The sequence below is a fragment of the Elephas maximus genome, chromosome 4, assembly GCF_024166365.1.
Source record: "Elephas maximus indicus isolate mEleMax1 chromosome 4, mEleMax1 primary haplotype, whole genome shotgun sequence".
Lineage (NCBI taxonomy): Eukaryota > Metazoa > Chordata > Mammalia > Proboscidea > Elephantidae > Elephas > Elephas maximus.
Window position 1 is genome coordinate 21,759,181 of NC_064822.1, and position 18,023 is coordinate 21,777,203.

At 39.1% G+C, this 18,023-nt stretch overlaps 1 protein-coding gene across 1 annotated transcript in view; it reads left to right on the forward strand.

Annotated features, from left to right (window-relative positions):
* VIPR2 (vasoactive intestinal peptide receptor 2) overlaps nt 1–17,398 on the forward strand; it is a 304,659-nt gene extending 287,261 nt beyond the window's left edge. The window contains exons 14-16 of the transcript XR_007517032.1: nt 13,271–13,304; nt 16,586–16,711; nt 17,266–17,398. The gene's annotated coding sequence lies outside the window, so the exon portion shown is untranslated. The remainder of the gene's footprint in view (nt 1–13,270; nt 13,305–16,585; nt 16,712–17,265) is intronic.
* The last annotated feature ends 625 nt before the right edge of the window (nt 17,399–18,023 follow it).

An 18,023-nucleotide genomic window follows, 5' to 3' on the forward strand; every position in this document is an offset into this window, starting at 1 on the left:
TGACCCCAGTTTCCTTGTTTATTAAATGAGGAAAATACTGAAGATGTTGCTTTAATAATTAGAGGTAATGAATACAAAACACTTAGAACAATTTATTAATCAAAATATGTGCTTGATAAGTTATTGCTTTCATCATACCTTTAAGTGGAAATGAAATCCTATCATTTTAATGTGATCAAAATAATTTGTTTCTTATGAAGTTACTACTGACCAAGAGCTAAATTTTAAGGCTTTGGTTTTATCAATACAATTTTATACTCCACTTTAGGGGCAATTCATCTTTCATTTCTTCTCCTTGAATAAACTTGTCTATCTGGAAATGGGAGCCTTGGTGGCATAGTTGTTAAATGGCTGCTAACCAAAAGGTCAGCAGTTTGAATTCATCGGCTGCAACTCGGAAACCCTATGGGGCAGTTCTACTCTGTCCTATAGCGTCGCTATGAGTCGGAATTGATGAGATGGCAACGGATTTGGTATCAAGAAATGACTTTGCTTGGGCTCTGAGTTTTCATCTCTTCCCAGCCCTCTCAGCCTTTACAATATGAAAGTTTACCTTTGGCATAAACAGGAGCTACATATAGTAAGGAGTCCCTGGGTGCTGCAAATGGTTAACACATTTGACTTCTCACCAAAAGGTTAGAGGTTCAAGTCTACCCAGGCGAACCTTGAAAGAAAGGCCTGGCAAACTACTTCTGAAGAATCAGCCACTGAAAAACCTATGAAGCTCAGTTCCACTCTGACACATGGGGGGTAACCAAGAGTCAAAATCAACTCCATGGCAACTGGTTGCATATAGCAATGGATTTACAAAGAATAAAGGGGCAAGCTCTTTATTTACTCTGGCGTAGTTGCATTAAATTTCATGTAAAATTTTATGCATGTGGCTTTAAAAAAAAGAGGAAAGCTTCCTGCTCTATCAGCTAAGTGATCTTGGAAGCAAGTGTATTAATTTTGAAGAATTGAAGCACCAAAATAAACAAATTATGTATTTACTTAAAATTGAATCTCCTTAATATAATTCAGAGTTCCATCAATTGGATTTTGTGATAATTCAGATTAAAAGGAATGGGAAGAATATCTGGCAGTAGTAATTATTCTTAAAAACTAAGATGATTCTTTAAAGTAATCTTTAAAATATGTTGACAATATTTTTGTACTTACTTAAAAAATAAAAACTTCTAAAAGGACTGAAATAATTTACATATGTTGTTGTTGTTAGGTCCCCTCAAGTCAGATCCGACTCATAGTGACCCTATGTACAACAGAATGAAACAGTGCCTGGTCTTGTGCCATCCTCACAATTGTTGTTATACTTGTGTCCATTGTTGCAGCCACTGTGTAAGTCCATCTCGTTGAGGGTCTTCCTCTTTTTTGCTGACCCTCTGCTTTACTAAGCATGATGGCCTTCTCCAGGGACTGGTCCCTCCTGATAACATGTCCAAAATATGTGAGACAAAACCTTGCCTTCCTTGCTTCTAAGGAGCATTCTGGCTGTACTTCTTCCAAGACAGACTTATTTGTTCTTCTGGCAGACCAAAGTATAGTCAAAATTCTTTACCAACACCATAATTCAGAGGCACAGAAATATATTCTCCCACAGCCTAGTAGGCTGGAAGTCCGAATTCAGGGTGCCAGCTCCAGGGGACGGCTTTCTCTCTGTCAGCTCTGGAGGAAGGCCCTTGCCATCAAACTTCCCTTGGTGTAGGAGCTTCTCTGTGCAGGAACCCCAAGTCCAAAGGGCTTCTGCTCTCAGCGATGCTTTCTTGGTGGTATGAGGTCCCCCTGCGTTCCCTTCCCTTTATCTCTTGTAAGATAAAAGGTGGTGTAGGCCACACACCCCAGGGAAACTACCTTTACATTGGATCAGGGAGATGACCTTATAATCCCACCCTAATCCTCTTTAACATAGTTTAAATCTTGCCTTATTAACCACAGGCAGAGATTAGGATTTACAACACATAGGAAAATTACAATCACAAAATGGAGGACAATCACACAACACTGGGAATCATGGCCTAACCAAATTGACATATGACAGTCCTTAAAGTGATATCTTTACTTTTAAACACTTTAAAGAGGTCTTTTGCAGCATATTTGCCCAGTGCAATGCATCTTTTGATTTCTTGACTGCTGCTTCCATGGGCGTTGATTGTGGATCCAAGTAAAGTGAAATCCTTAACAACTTCAATCTTTTCTCCATTTATCATGATATTGCTTATTGGTCAGGTTGTTAGAATTTTTGTTTTCTCTATGTTAAGGTGTAATCCATGTTGAAGGCTATAGTCTTTGATCTGTATCAGTAAGTGCTTCAAGTTCTCTGATTTTCAGCAAGCGAGATTGTGTCATCTGCATATCACAGGTTGTTAATCAGCCTTCCTCCAATCCTGATGTCCCATTCTTCTTCATATAGTCCAGCTTCTTGAATTATTTGCTTATTGTATAATTATATATAAACCCCCTCCAAAAAAAAAAAAAAACACTGTGGATGAGTCAATTCTCATAGCAACCCTGCCGAACAAAGTAAAACTGCCCCAAAGCGTTTCCAAGGCTATAATATTTATAGAAGCAGACTGCCACATCTTCCCCTGAAGAGTGAATGGTGGGTTCAAACCACTGATGTTTCAGCTACCAGTTGAGTACTTAACCACTGTGTGACCAGGGCTCCTAAAATTACATAAAAAGAATTAAAACAGGCTGTTTTAATAGTTTTTCTCCATAAAACTATAAGCCAGAATATAGTGGATCATCTGATATATACTCAGGCAAATTTTCATATGTGTAGGAAACAAAAGATATGTGTGTGTATATGCAATATATATAAATATATTTTCTGAATATATATATTCTAAATATATATGATATACATGTATATGTTCTGTATATATATAGTCAGAAAATAAACAGCTTGGATATCACTCAGGGACTCTTACCTGTAAAAGGAAATGAAGATATATGCAAACTGTTTCACAAATAAAGAAAATTGAGAATTCGAAGAATGACAAAGTTGAAGTCCCCCAGGAGCTCCTTAAAAACTCTATGGGGCAGTTCTACTCTGTCCTTCGGAGTCACTATGAGTCAGAATCAACTTGACGGCAACAGGTTTAATTTTGTTTTTTTGTGTGTGGAAAGACACAATGGAAAAGCTCCATATCATCAATCACAACAAGACCGGTGGCTGGATAGCTCATACGCAAGTTCAGGTAAAAGCTGAAGAAAATTAGAACAAGTCCACGACGGCCAAAGTAAGACCTTGAGGATATCGCACTCAAATTTAGAGACCATCTCAAGAATACATTTGACTTATTAAACACTAATGAGGGAAGACCAGAGGAGTTGTGGAATGACATCAAGAACATCATACATGCATGAAGAAAGCAAGAGGTCATTAAAAAGATAGAAAATAGCTTCCTGAGGCGGAGCCAAGATGGCGGACTAGGCAGACGCTACCTCGGATCCCTCTTACAACAAAGACACGGAAAAACAAGTGAATCGATCACATACATAACAATCTACGAACCCTGAACAACAAACACAGATTTAGAGACAGAGAACGAACTAATACGGGGAAGCAGCAATTGTTTCCAGAGCCTGGAGCCAGCGTACCAGTCAGGTACGGCACAAGCACAGAGAGCGGCTCCACCCCCCTGAACTTACCCCGGGAGGGGGACCAGCCGGTTCCACGGGCAGCGTGGGACGCAGCCGGTAGGAGAAGTCCCCGGGAGGCAGTGACTGGTCTTGGAGCAGAAAGAGCAGTGTCCCAGCCGGGGAACCGTCCCACAGGGATTTGGACTGGACGCAGGTACGGCATAAACATGGAGAGTTGCTCCACCCCCCTGAACTAACCCCGGGAAGGGGACCAGCCAGGTGGCGCAGGCGGCGTGAAACACAGCCAGTAGGAGAAGTCCCTGGGAGGCAGCGACTGGTATTGGAGCGGGGAGAACAGCGTCCCAGCCGGGACACTCGGTCACGGCACAAGCACGGGGACCTGCTCCACCCATCTGAACTAACCCCGGGAGGAGGCCCAACTGGTTCTCGAGGACGGCACGACCACGTGGCTGGAGGGACGAGAAGTCCCCGGGAGGCAGCGACTGATTTTGGAGTCGAGAGTGCACCGTCCCAGTAGGGGAGCCTTGACGCTGGGCGTGGGGCTGGAAGCGGAGGATCTGACCGTGACTCCAGCGGGCCAGACCCCCCCCCCGGGCAATCTCCACACAGCCAGCACACATAGGCGACGCGCCCCACGGGAGTCTCAGATATAATAGTCATTCCAAGCAAGACAAGCAACTCTGGCTATATTCTGAGGTGCTACTCTCCTATCTCTCTGTTCCCTCCCCCACCCTCCCCAGGCGGCTTCATTAACATCTGAATAGCCTGAGCCAGAGGGAGAACTCTGATAGGGATCTGACTGCATTTTTTTTTTAGCGGATTTTCTGGAAAAACTAGTTTCCCAGTGATGGCTCGGAGACAACAATCCATATCAAACCACTTAAAGAAGCAGACCATGACAGCTTCTCCAACCCCCCCAAACAAAAGAATCAAAATCTTTCCCAAATGAAGATACAATCTTGGAATTATCAGATACAGAATATAAAAAACTAATTTACAGAATGCTTAATGATATCACAAATGAAATTAGGATAACTGCAGAAAAAGCCAAGGAACACACTGATAAAACTGTTGAAGAACTCAAAAAGATTATTCAAGAACATAGTGGAAAAATTAATAAGTTGCAAGAATCCATAGAGAGACAGCATGTAGAAATCCAAAAGATTAACAATAAAGTTACAGAATTAGACAATGCACTAGGAACTCAGAGGAGCAGACTCGAACAATTAGAATGCAGACTGGGACATCTGGAGGACCAGGGAATCGACACCAACATAGCTGAAAAAAAATCAGATAAAAGAATTTAAAAAAATGAAGAAACCCTAAGAATTATGTGGGACTCTATCAAGAAGGATAACCTGTGGGTGATTGGAATCCCAGAACAGGGAGGGGGGACAGAAAACACAGAGAAAATAGTTGAAGAACTCCTGACAGAAAACTTCCCTGACATTATGAAAGACGAAAGGATATCTATCCAAGATGCTCATCGAACCCCATTTAAGAATGATCCAAAAAGAAAAACACCAAGACATATTATCATCAAACTCACCAAAACCAAAGATAAACAGAAAATTTTAAAAGCAGCCAGGGAGAAAAGAAAGGTTTCCTTCAAGGGAGAATCAGTAAGAATATGTTCTGACTACTCAGCAGAAACCATGCAAGCAAGAAGGGAATGGGACCACATATACAGAACACTGAAGGAGAAAAACTGCCAGCCAAGGATCATATATCCAGCAAAACTCTCTCTGAAATATGAAGGCGAAATTAAGATATTTACAGACAAACACAAGTTTAGAGAATTTGCAAAAACCAAACCAAAGCTACAAGAAATACTAAAGGATATTGTTTGGTCAGAGAACCAATAATATCAGATATCAGCACAACACAAGGTCACAAAACAGAACATCCTGATATCAACTCAAATAGGGAAATCACAAAAACAAATTAAGATTAATTAAAAAAAAAATACACATAACAGGGAATCATGGAAGTCGATAGGTAAAAGATCACAATAATCAAAAAGAGGGACTAAATACAGGAGGCATTGAACTGCCAAATGGAGAGTGATACAAGGCGATATAGAACAATACAAGTTAGGTTTTTACTTAGAAAAATAGGGGTAAATAATAAGGTAACCACAAAAAGGTATAACAACTGTATAACTCAAGATAAAAACCAAGAAAAACGTAACGACTCAACTAACATAAAGTCAAACACTATGAAAATGAGGATCTCACAATTTACTAAGAAAAACACCTCAGCACAAAAAAGTATGTGGAAAAATGAAATTGTCAACAACACACATAAAAAGGCATCAAAATGACAGCACTAAAAACTTATTTATCTATAATTACCCTGAATGTAAATGGACAAAATGCACCAATAAAGAGACAGAGAGTCACAGACTGGATAAAGAAACATGATCCATCTATGTGCTGCCTACAAGAGACACACCTTAGACTTAGTGACACAAACAAACTAAAACTCAAAGGATGGAAAAAAGTATATCAAGCAAACAATAAGCACAAAATAAGAGGAGTAGCAATATTAATTTCTGACAAAATAGACTTTAGACTTAAATCCACCACAAAGGATAAAGAAGGACACTATATAATGATAAAAGGGACAATTGATCAGGAAGACATAACCATATTAAATATTTACGCACCCAATGACAGGGCTGCAAGATACATAAATCAAATTTTAACAGAATTGAAAAGCGAGATAGATACCTCCACAATTATAGTAGGAGACTTCAACACACCACTTTCGGAGAAGGACAGGACATCCAGTAAGAAGCTCAACAGAGACACGGAAGATCTAATTACAACAATCAACCAACTTGACCTCATTGACTTATACAGAACTCTCCACCCAACTGCTGCAAGTATACATTTTTTTCTAGCGCACATGGAACATTCTCTAGAATAGACCACATATTAGGTCATAAAACAAACCTTTGCAGAGTCCAAAACATCGAAATATTACAAAGCATCTTCTCAGATCACAAGGCAATAAAACTAGAGATCAATAACAGAAAAACTAGGGAAAAGAAATCAAATACTTGGAAAATGAACAACACCCTTCTGAAAAAAGACTGGGTTATACAAGACATTAAGGAGGGAATAACGAAATTGATAGAAAGCAACGAGAATGAAAATACTTCATATCAAAACCTCTGGGACACAGCAAAAGCAGTGCTCAGAGGCCAATTTATATCAATAAATGCACACATACAAAAAGAAGAAAGAGCTAAAATCAGAGAACTGTCCCTACAACTTGAACAAATAGAAAGTGAGCAACAAAAGAATCCAACAGGCACCAGAAGAAAACAAATAATAAAAATTAGAGCTGAACTAAATGAATTAGAGAACAGAAAAACAATTGAAAGAATTAACAAAGCCAAAAGCTGGTTCTTTGAAAAAATTAACAAAATTGATAAACCATTGGCTAGACTGACTAAAGAAATACAGGAAAGGAAACAAATAACCCGAATAAGAAATGAGAAGGACCACATCACAACAGAACCAAATGAAATTAAAAGAATCATTTCAGATTATTATGAAAAATTGTACTCTAACAAAATTGCAAACCTAGAAGAAATGGATGAATTCCTGGAAAAACACTACCTACCTAAACTAACACATTCAGAAGTAGAACAACTAAATAGACCCATAACAAAAAAAGAGATTGAAACGGTAATCAAAAAACTCCCAACAAAAAAAAGCCCTGGCCCGGACGGCTTCACTGCAGAGTTCTACCAAACTTTCAGAGAAGAGTTAACACCACTACTACTAAAGGTATTCCAAAGCATAGAAAATGGCGGAATACTACCCAACTCATTCTATGAAGCCACCATCTCCCTGATACCAAAACCAGGTAAAGACATTACAAAAAAAGAAAATTATAGACCTATATCCCTCATGAACATTGATGCAAAAATCCTCAACAAAATTCTAGCCAATAGAATCCAACAACACATCAAAAAAATAATTCACCCTGATCAAGTGGGATTTATACCAGGTATGCAAGGCTGGTTTAATATCAGAAAAACCATTAATGTAATCCATCACATAAATAAAACAAAAGACAAAAACCACATGATCTTATCAATTGATGCAGAAAAGGCATTTGACAAAGTCCAACACCCATTCATGATAAAAACTCTTACCAAAATAGGAATTGAAGGAAAATTCCTCAACATAATAAAGGGCATCTATGCAAAGCCAACAGCCAATATCACTCTAAATGGAGAGAACCTGAAAGCATTTCCCTTGAGAATGGGAACCAGACAAGGATGCCCTTTATCACCGCTCTTATTCAACATCGTGTTGGAAGTCTTAGCCAGGGCAATTAGGCTAGACAAAGAAATAAAAGGTATCCGGATTGGCAAGGAAGAAGTAAAGTTATCACTATTTGCAGATGACATGATTATATACACAGAAAACCCTAAGGAATCCTCCAGAAAACTACTGAAACTAATAGAAGAGTTTGGCAGAGTCTCAGGTTATAAAATAAACATACAAAAATCACTTGGATTCCTCTACATCAACAAAAAGAACACCGAAGAGGAAATAACCAAATCAATACCATTCACAGTAGCCCCCAAGAAGATAAGATACTTAGGAATAAATCTTACCAAGGATGTAAAAGACCTATACAAAGAAAACTACAAAGCTCTACTACAAGAAATTCAAAAGGACATACTTAAGTGGAAAAACATACCCTGCTCGTGGATAGGAAGACTTAACATAGTAAAAATGTCTATTCTACCAAAAGCCATCTATACATTTAACGCACTTCCAATCCAAATTCCAATGTCATATTTTAAGGGGATAGAGAAACAAATCACCAATTTCATATGGAAGGGAAAGAACCCCCGGATAAGCAAAGCACTACTGAAAAATAAGAAGAAAGTGGGAGGCCTCACCTTACCTGACTTCAGAACCTATTATACAGCCACAGTAGTCAAAACAGCCTGGTATTGGTACAACAACAGGCACATAGACCAATGGAACAGAATTGAGAACCCAGACATAGATCCATCCACGTATGAGCAGCTGATATTTGACAAAGGACCAGTGTCAATTAACTGGGGAAAAGATAGCCTTTTTAACAAATGGTGCTGGCATAACTGGATATCCCTTTGCAAAAAAATGAAACAGGACCCATACCTCACACCATGCACAAAAACTAACTCCAAGTGGATCAAAGACCTAAACATAAAGACTAAAACGATAAAGATCATGGAAGAAAAAATTGGGACAACCCTAGGAGCCCTAATACAAGGTATAAACAGAATACAAAACATTACCAAAAATGATGAAGAGAAACCTGATAACTGGGAGCTCCTAAAAATCAAACACCTATGCTCATCTAAAGACTTCTCCAAAAGAGTAAAAAGACCACCTACAGACTGGGAAAGAATTTTCAGCTATGACATCTCCGACCAGCGCCTGATCTCTAAAATCTACATGATTCTGTCAAAACTCAACCACAAAAAGACAAACAACCCAATCAAGAAGTGGGCAAAGGATATGAACACACATTTCTCTAAAGAAGATATTCAGGCAGCCAACAGATACATGAGAAAATGCTCTCGATCATTAGCCATTAGAGAAATGCAACTTAAAACTACGATGAGATTCCATCTCACACCAGCAAGGCTGGCATTAATCCAAAAAACAGAAAATAATAAATGTTGGAGAGGCTGTGGAGAGATTGGAACTCTCATACACTGCTGGTGGGAATGTAAAATGGTACAACCACTTTGGAAATCTATCTGGCGTTATCTTAAACAGTTAGGAATAGAACTACCATACAACCCAGAAATCCCACTCCTAGGAATATACCCTAGAGATACAAGAGCCTTCATACAAACAGATACATGCACACCCATGTTTATTGCAGCTCTGTTTACAATAGCAAAAAGCTGGAAGCAACCAAGGTGTCCATCAACGGATGAATGGGTAAATAAATTGTGGTATATTCACACAATGGAATACTACGCATCGATAAAGAACAGTGACGAATCTCTGAAACATTTCATAACATGGAGGAACCTGGAAGGCATTATGCTGAGCGAAATGAGTCAGAGGCAAAAGGACAAATATTGTATAAGACCACTATTATAAGATCTTGAGAAATAGTAAACCTGAGAAGAACACATACTTTTGTGGTTACGAGGGGGGAAGGGAGGGAGGGTGGGAGAGGGTTTTTTATTGATTAATCAGTAGATAAGAACTGCTTTAGGTGAAGGGAAAGACAACACTCAATACATGGAAGGTCAGCTCAATTGGACTGGACCAAAAGCAAGGAAGTTTCCGGGATAAAATGAAAGCTTCAAAGGTCAGCGGAGCAAGGGCGGGGGAATGGGGAACATGGTTTGCGGGGACTTCTAAGTCAATTGGCAAAATAATTCTATTATGAAATCATTCAGCATCCCACTTTGAAATGTGGCGTCTGGGGTCTTCAATGCTAACAAGCGGCCATCTAAGATGCAAGAATTGGTCTCAACCCACCTGGAGCAAAGGAAAATGAAGAACACCAAGGCCACACGACAACTAAGAGCCCAAGAGACAGAAAGGGCCACATGAACCAGAGGCCTACATCATCCTGAGAGCAGAAGAACTAGTTGGTGCCCGGCCACAATCGATGACTGCCCTGACAGGGAGCACAGCAGAGGACCCCTGAGGGAGCAGGAGTTCAGTGGGATGCAGACCCCAAATTCTCATAAAAAGACCAAACTTAATGGTCTGACTGAGACTGGAGGAACCCCGGCGGCCATGCTCCCCAGACCTTCAGTTGACACAGGACAGGAACCATCCCCGAAGACAACTCATCAGAAATGAAAGGGACTGGTCAGCGGGTGGGAGAGAGACGCTGATGAAGAGTGAGCTAATTATATCAGGTGGACACTTGAGATTGTGTTGGCAACTCTTGTTTGGAGGGGGGATGTGAGCATAGAGAGAGAGGGAAGCCGGCAAAAGTGTCAAGAAAGGAGAGACTGAAAGGGCTGACTCAAGAGGGGGAGAGCAAGTGGGAGTAGGGAGTGAGATGTATGTACACTTATATGTGACAGACTGATTGGATTTGTAAACGTTCACTTGAAGCTTAATAAAAGTTATTAAAAAAAAAAAAGATAGAAAATAAAGAAAAGACCAAAATGGTTGTCAGAAGAGACTCTGAAGCTTGCTCTTGAACATGGAGTAGCTAAAGCAAATGGAAGAAATGATGAAGTAAAAGAGCTGAAAAGATTTCAAAGGGCAGCCTGAGAAGACAATGAAATGTGCAAAGACTAGAGGTAAAAAACCAAAAAGGGAGAACACACTTGGCATTTCTTAAGCTGAAAGAACTGAAGGGAAAATTCAGGCCTCAAGTTGTAGTATTGAAGGATTCTACAGGGAAAATATTAAACTATACAGGAAGCATCAAACGAAGATGGAAGGAATACAGAGTCACTGCACCAAAAAGAATTGGCTGATGTTCAACTCTTTCAGGATGTAGCATATGATCAAGAACCAATGGTACTGAAGAAAGAAGTCCAAGCTGCCCTGAAGGCACTGATGAAAAACCGGGCTCTAGGAATTGATGGAATACCAATTAAGATGTTGCAACAAAAGGATACAGCACTGGAAGTGCTCACTCATCTATCCCAAGAAACTTGGAAGACAGCTACCTGGCCAACTAACTGGAAGAAATCCATGTTTGTCCCATTCTAAATAAAGGTAATCCAACAGAATGCAGAAATTATCGAACAATATCATTAATATCACACACAAGTAAAATTTTGCTGAAGGTCATTCAAAAGTGGTTGTAGCAGTACATCAACAGGGAACTGCTGGAAATTCAATCCGGATTCAGAAAAGGACATGGAATGATGGATATCACTGCAGATGTCAGATGTGTCTTGGCTGAAAGCAGAGAATACCAGAAAGATGTTTACCTGTGTTTTATTGACTATGTAAATGCATTCGACTGTGAGGATCATAACATATTATGGATAACATTGCAAAAAAAGGGAATTCCAGATTACTTAATTGTGTTCATGAGAAACTCGTACATAGACCAAAAGGCAGTCATTCAAACAGAATGGTTTAAATTAAGAAAAGGTGTGTGTCAGGATTGCATCCTTTCACCATACTTATTCAATCTGTATGCTGAGCAAATAATCTGAGAAGGTGGACTACGTGAAGAAGAACGTGGCATCAGGATTGGAGGAAGACTGATTAACAACCGTCGATATGCAGATGACACAACTTCGCTTGCTGAAAGCAAGAGGACTTGAAGCACTTACTGATGAAGATCAAAGGCTACAGCCTTCAGTATGGATTACACCTCAACATAAAGAAGACAAAAATCCTCACAACTGGTCCAATAAGCAACATCACGATAAAAGGGGAAAACATTGAGGTTCTCGAGGATTTCATTTCACTTGGTTCCATAGTCAGCACACGTAAACACAGCAGTCAGAAAATCAGTCAGTGTATTGCATTGGGCAAATCTTCTGCAAAAGGCTTCTTTAAAGTGTGAAAAAGCAAAGATGTCATTATGAAGACTAAGGTGCGCTCCACCCAAGCCATGGTCTTTTCAATGGCCTCATATTCATACAAAAGCTGGACAACGAATAAGGAAGACCAAAGAAGAATTGATGCGTTTGAATTATGGTGTTGGTGAAGAATATTGAATATACCATGAACTGCCAGAAGAACGAACAAGCCTGTCTTGGAAGAAGTACAGCCAGAATGCTCCTTAGAATCAAAGATGGTGACACTTTGTCTCACATACTTTGGACATATTATCTATCAGGAGGGACCAGTCCCTGGAGAAGGATATCTTTCTTGGTAAATAGAAGGTCAGCGAAAAAGAGGAAGACCCTCAATGAGATCTATTGACACAGTGGCTGCAACAATGGGCTCAAGCATAACAATTGTAAGGATGGTGCAGGACCAGGGGACTGGGCAATGTTTCATTCTGTTGTACATAGGGTTGCTGTGATGGCACCTAACAAGAGTGTAATGTTTGGCTTTGAGGATAAAGAGGGGAATGGCATCTGTGTGATGTCTAGAATTTACTCTAAAATACTTAAGTATAAAAAAAATATATATATATAAAAATATAGACAGTATTATTTTTGTGGATGCATGTTTAGGTTCACTATCCCCCTCAGTGCACTGCTGAGTCTCGTCATGGATTCACCTCTCTGAGGGTCAGCAAGCAGTTTGAGCAGGGAGCTACACTTCAGAAATCAATATGCTTCTGTTCAGCTTTAGTGATCAGCACCACGAATGGCATGAATTGGTTTTCATTAATTAATGTCTTAGCTTCTTAAATGATGTATGCAGGAAATGAATTCTGTCATTGAAAATCATTCTATGCCAGATGTATGAAATGGCTACAATAATACTTGAGCTATTCCTCAAGAGATAAGAATCTAGTGAAGCTCTTGCCTTATACTTTAGGAATGTCACTCCAGGCTTAACCCCTAAGTGATCCTGGGCCCAGCTGTGAATTCAGATCATTTTTATTTCTTGATTATGAGGCTGAATACATCCTGCCTTTAGAATATGTCACCTTTACTTTGACTAAATCTTTCTCGCATGGTATAGACAGAATTCCTAAGAGGATAAAAAAAAAAAAAAATTTTTTTTTTTTTTTTTTTCAGGGAGCTAAAAATACCTCCAGCCTGCAGACAAGAGGTATGACTGTTTTCGTGCCTGGTTGCCAACGAATACTTCCTACATAAATATCTGTATGTGGGGCAGAAATTGGTCTGAGACTTGTTCTCAGTGCTGGATTAAGGCACATGAGGGCCCTAAACATTGATAATCTGTGGTGTCCTCTCCTCTGCTTACTCACACATTAAAACAGGATATATGAGTTATTTATATATGCATGTGTATGTATGTGTGTATGGAAACCCTGGTGGTGTAGTGGTTAAGTGCTATGGCTGCTAACCAAAAGGTCAGCAGTTCGAATCCACCAGGTGGTCCTTGGAAACTCTGTGGGGCAGTTCTACTCTGTCCTTTAGGGTTGCTATGAGTCAGAATCAACTTGACAGCAATGGGTTTGGTTTTATATATGTGTGTGTGTGTGTGTGTCTTAGTTATCCATGGTGTAACTTCTTTTTAAATGAGACTATTATAAAAAAAAAAAAATTTTTTTTTTTTTTTTTTTTTTATAATAGTGATTCAACTCAAACGTGGCGTATGCTATTTTTATTGGAATAAGATAAACTGGAATGTAAAATTTTTAGTGGATGCGGGGTACTTAGATTTTTACTATATACCACATTTTATACAAAAAGAATATACGACCTATTCTACAACAAAAAATGAGTCAGTAAATTTGGTTGTTTCAACAATCAATGTAAAATTCTGTTAATCTTCCACAATGAAAAATTAACTTTTACCAGTTTCGCTTTAAATGGCTCATACTTCAATTTTGGTGCTTTATTTTGCAATAAATGCTATAATTATAAATGAACAAATGAAAAGATGTCATAAAAGAAGATTTAATGACCAAGAAAACAACTATAACAAAAAATTACTATATTTTGTTTTTGGATATATCTTTCATATCTAACATGTTATAATTTTAAAAACGTTTCTTTCTATTCTTTGCTGTTATAAATTCTTCAATGATTTTTATCACAAGCTGCTAAACAATACCTACTTCCATACATAATAAGAATATTGAATTGAGTATTTCTCAAGTCATTATACTCTGAGGGTTTTGGAGTCTCTTTAGGGATGAAAATGACCATTCTATTGTGCAGTTTTATGATCATTAAAGTTAGGAATATGTGTAAAGAAATTTCAACATTGGGAAATATGCATTGTATTTTATCTTCTATTATGGAACCATACATGCCTATCTGAGTAAAATTTGTCTTTCCTGAATCTGTAAACTTAGTTCTCATGTAAGAATGAAATTGTTACACTTCTCCATAATGGTTTGTATTTAAGTCATTGGAATAAGACTGTGGTAATTTCTTGAATACTTCATGCATTCTTCATCAGGTATAGCCACATTATTTAAGAAGGGAAATCTATTTGGAAGAACTTCATACATTTTTGCCCTATTTTTCATGCAGGATTCAAGTGTGTCAATGATGGTGCAGTATGTGGTTACATGAAATTGATCTCTGACACTCAAGGATACTTCTGGAGCACTTCCATCATTTACTTGTTTCTAATCCTTCTGCAGTGGTGAACTGCTTGATAACCAGTATTGTTGCAGAGAACAAAACCACTCAGTCCTTGAAATAAGCTTAGAAAGATTTATTAAATAAAATAAAAATAATAAAAGAAGATACTTTCAAATGCAGAGAGACACCAGTTTACATAAGTGAAAAACTGATGACTCCAGCCAGAGAGCTTCTAATAGGAACAGATATAGTCCAAGAAATTATAATACAATCATTTAATTGGTTAGTCTCTGGTTAAGATCACAAGAAGGGTCAGTTAGGAGGTAGTGGATGGACTTCTACTGAATGATTACGTACAGAGCCTTACGGTGATTGACTTCAGGGCCTAATTACAGAGGTTTTCAGTGTTAGTCACATATACTTTAGGAGGGGTCATAAAAACATTACTGGTTATTGTTAAGCAGCTCTAGCCAGAAGTCTCAGGGATTCATGATAACCATTGTGTATCAAGTACCTCATTTCCCAGAAACAGCTTGTTAAAACAAAGCCCTTTTAAGTTGTCTGGGAAACTTCAGATAAGGCTAGATCCAGGACCTTCTCAAAACAATTTTACTTACATCCTTGTCATAAAGAAACATTACTCAGGCCCCTTTACACAAAAAGAAACCTGTGTCAAGATTCCCTTCCTTAGAGTGTATGTCTTTTACATCCTGGCTTGACCACAGAGAGAAATACTCCCTCAGTTCCCATGACTGTTAGCAGTCAAAGAGCCAGGTAGCAGATGCCTGTAGAAAATAACCCTGCTGAAAGCAGCTGGGCAAATAAAAAGTCCTGGGTAGGCAAGTAAAAAGGACCAGTTCAACTCAGCAAAAAGTGAGTTTAATCGAACCATTTAGTCTTGGTCAAATGTCTTCATGAACTTCTCTTTACAGTATTTGGCAGTATTTGTTTTGTTGTGCTTTCAAAATTTTCTCATAAATTATGTAAATATCTTGTTAATAAGTTATACAGATCTGTGCATATCTTTAAATTTACTTCTGAATCTTGGAGAGCTTGGCTCGTCTGATGAGAATGCTGCAATATATTATTCCACATAAACCCAACCAAACCCATTACCATCAAGTCAAATCTGACTCATAACCAACATGAGTACACACTCTACTGTTTGCATTTTGTTGGTGATGTTTTCAGCTTCTCTTGGTATCTCCTTTTGGTGTCTGTTCAGCAATATTTTCTAAGGCATCCAGAATCTGAGTGTACGATTCCAGGATTACACTTGTTGCTAAAACATGAGTTCCCAATGGGTATTAGAAAGACATTTTCATACTCCATCATTGCCTAAATAAGTTAGAAGAACTGCCCATCAGTGAGTACACGTGGCAAAAAACATCTAGAGTAATGAAAAATAGGAAAAAAATCAACTGCTTCCAAACGACAATCTACTGCACTACATCCTACAAGATTAAGTGAATGCAGAGCACATGGTATGTATGATCTTTAAGGTTGTGTGTCAGCTTCACTGGGCCATGATTCTCAGTGGTTTGGCAATTATGATGTCACTTGGCAGTTGTATGATGATGTGATCACTTCTATGATGAGATTTGATATAATGTGATCACCTCCATGATGAGATCTGCTGTAGTAGCCAATCAGTTACAAGGGATTTTCTTTGGAGGTGTGGCCTGCATCAAATATAGATGGACTTTCTGGCAAGACTGACCGGCTTTTGCTTGCTGGTTCCTGTTCATCTGACTTCTGGTTCTTGGGGCTTGAACTAGCAGTTTTTCTGCCATCTTGCCTGCTGATTTGGGAATTTGCTGGTCTTTGCAGCCTGTGAGTAAGATCCCTGCTGTCTGACCTGCCAGTATTGAGTTTGCCAGCCCTTGTGGTTATGTGAATCCAGAGAAGCCTCCAGCCTGACCCACAGACTTGAGATGTTCCAGCATTCACAACCGTGTGAGCCATTTCTTTGATATAAATAAATATCTCTCTATATTTTTTATGGACCCTGGTGGTGTAGTGGTTAAGAGCTATGGCTACTAACCAAAAGTTCGGCAGTTAAATCCACCAGCCACTCCTTGGAAACACTATGGGGCAGTTCTACTCTGTCCTATAGGGTCGCTATGAGCCGGAATCAACTTGACAGCAAGGAGTTTGGTTTTGGTTTTATGTATGTATTTATAGACTTTACTGGTTTTGCTTTTCTAGAGAACCCAGCCTAACGCATTTGGTACTAACAGTGGTTCTAGAAAAACAAATTTGTAAGGATGAGTTTTCTAAATTCATACTCAAATCTGGTTAGTCTTAAAGATGTTGATAACTCTGATTCTAGTAAAGAGGGCACTGCTAATCTATTGAGTGAGGTGGCAATAAAAATACACAAAATATCACCACCAATAGATCAGATATTGGTGAAAGATGAGACACTGGATGATCACATATTTTATAACTTTCTACAATTTTGTCATAATGAGAAGTATAAGAAGCTGGTTTGTTGGTCCTACTTTCAGGGCTTCAGAGTCAAAGCTCAAGCACCACATAAACAACCTCAAAGCTTCTACTTGAGACTTGAAAGAAAGCCTTTTCTTGGTAACAGAGCTGATATTACCAAAAACCAAGCACTGAGTCTTATTGTAAGAATACCCTAACCGGATGGCTGAATTAAAATGCCAACTGAATTTCCAATCTCAAGTGATGTCCAAAGTTAAAGTGAGGACATTGATTGGGAAGAAATGGAATCCTGAAACTTGGGAGTGGGGCCTTAGGAGCAGCTAATCAGGAACCTGGGAATACTGAGCTCCTAAATTCTGTTGAATTGCTCCTGTCCTCTCACTCCCATCTGAAGAGATTACTCCATCTGTGTCTGCTAAGCCACCCTCCCCAGTAAAACCGCTAGCCCCTTAACCCCCAGCTGATAAGATTAACCCAGCTGTGTCTAAAGAGCCTTTCTCTGAGTCATTGCCTGGGGCATCACCTGAGGCAGATCCGTTACAAGACAATGTTAAATGTTCTCATTTTTGCTTCTAGACCCATAACTAGACTTAAGTCCCAGTATATAAGCCAGGCATATAGGGTGACATGTTGTATGAAAACCAATCAGCTACCCTGGTCACTGCCCAATGGGCCCATGAACAAAGTGGGCATGGTGGCAGGAATGGAAGTTATACATGGGATCAGCAACATGGACTTCCACTCACCAAGGCCTACCTGGCTATAGTCACCGTTGATGTCCAATCTGCCAGAAATAGAGACCAACACTGAGCCTCCT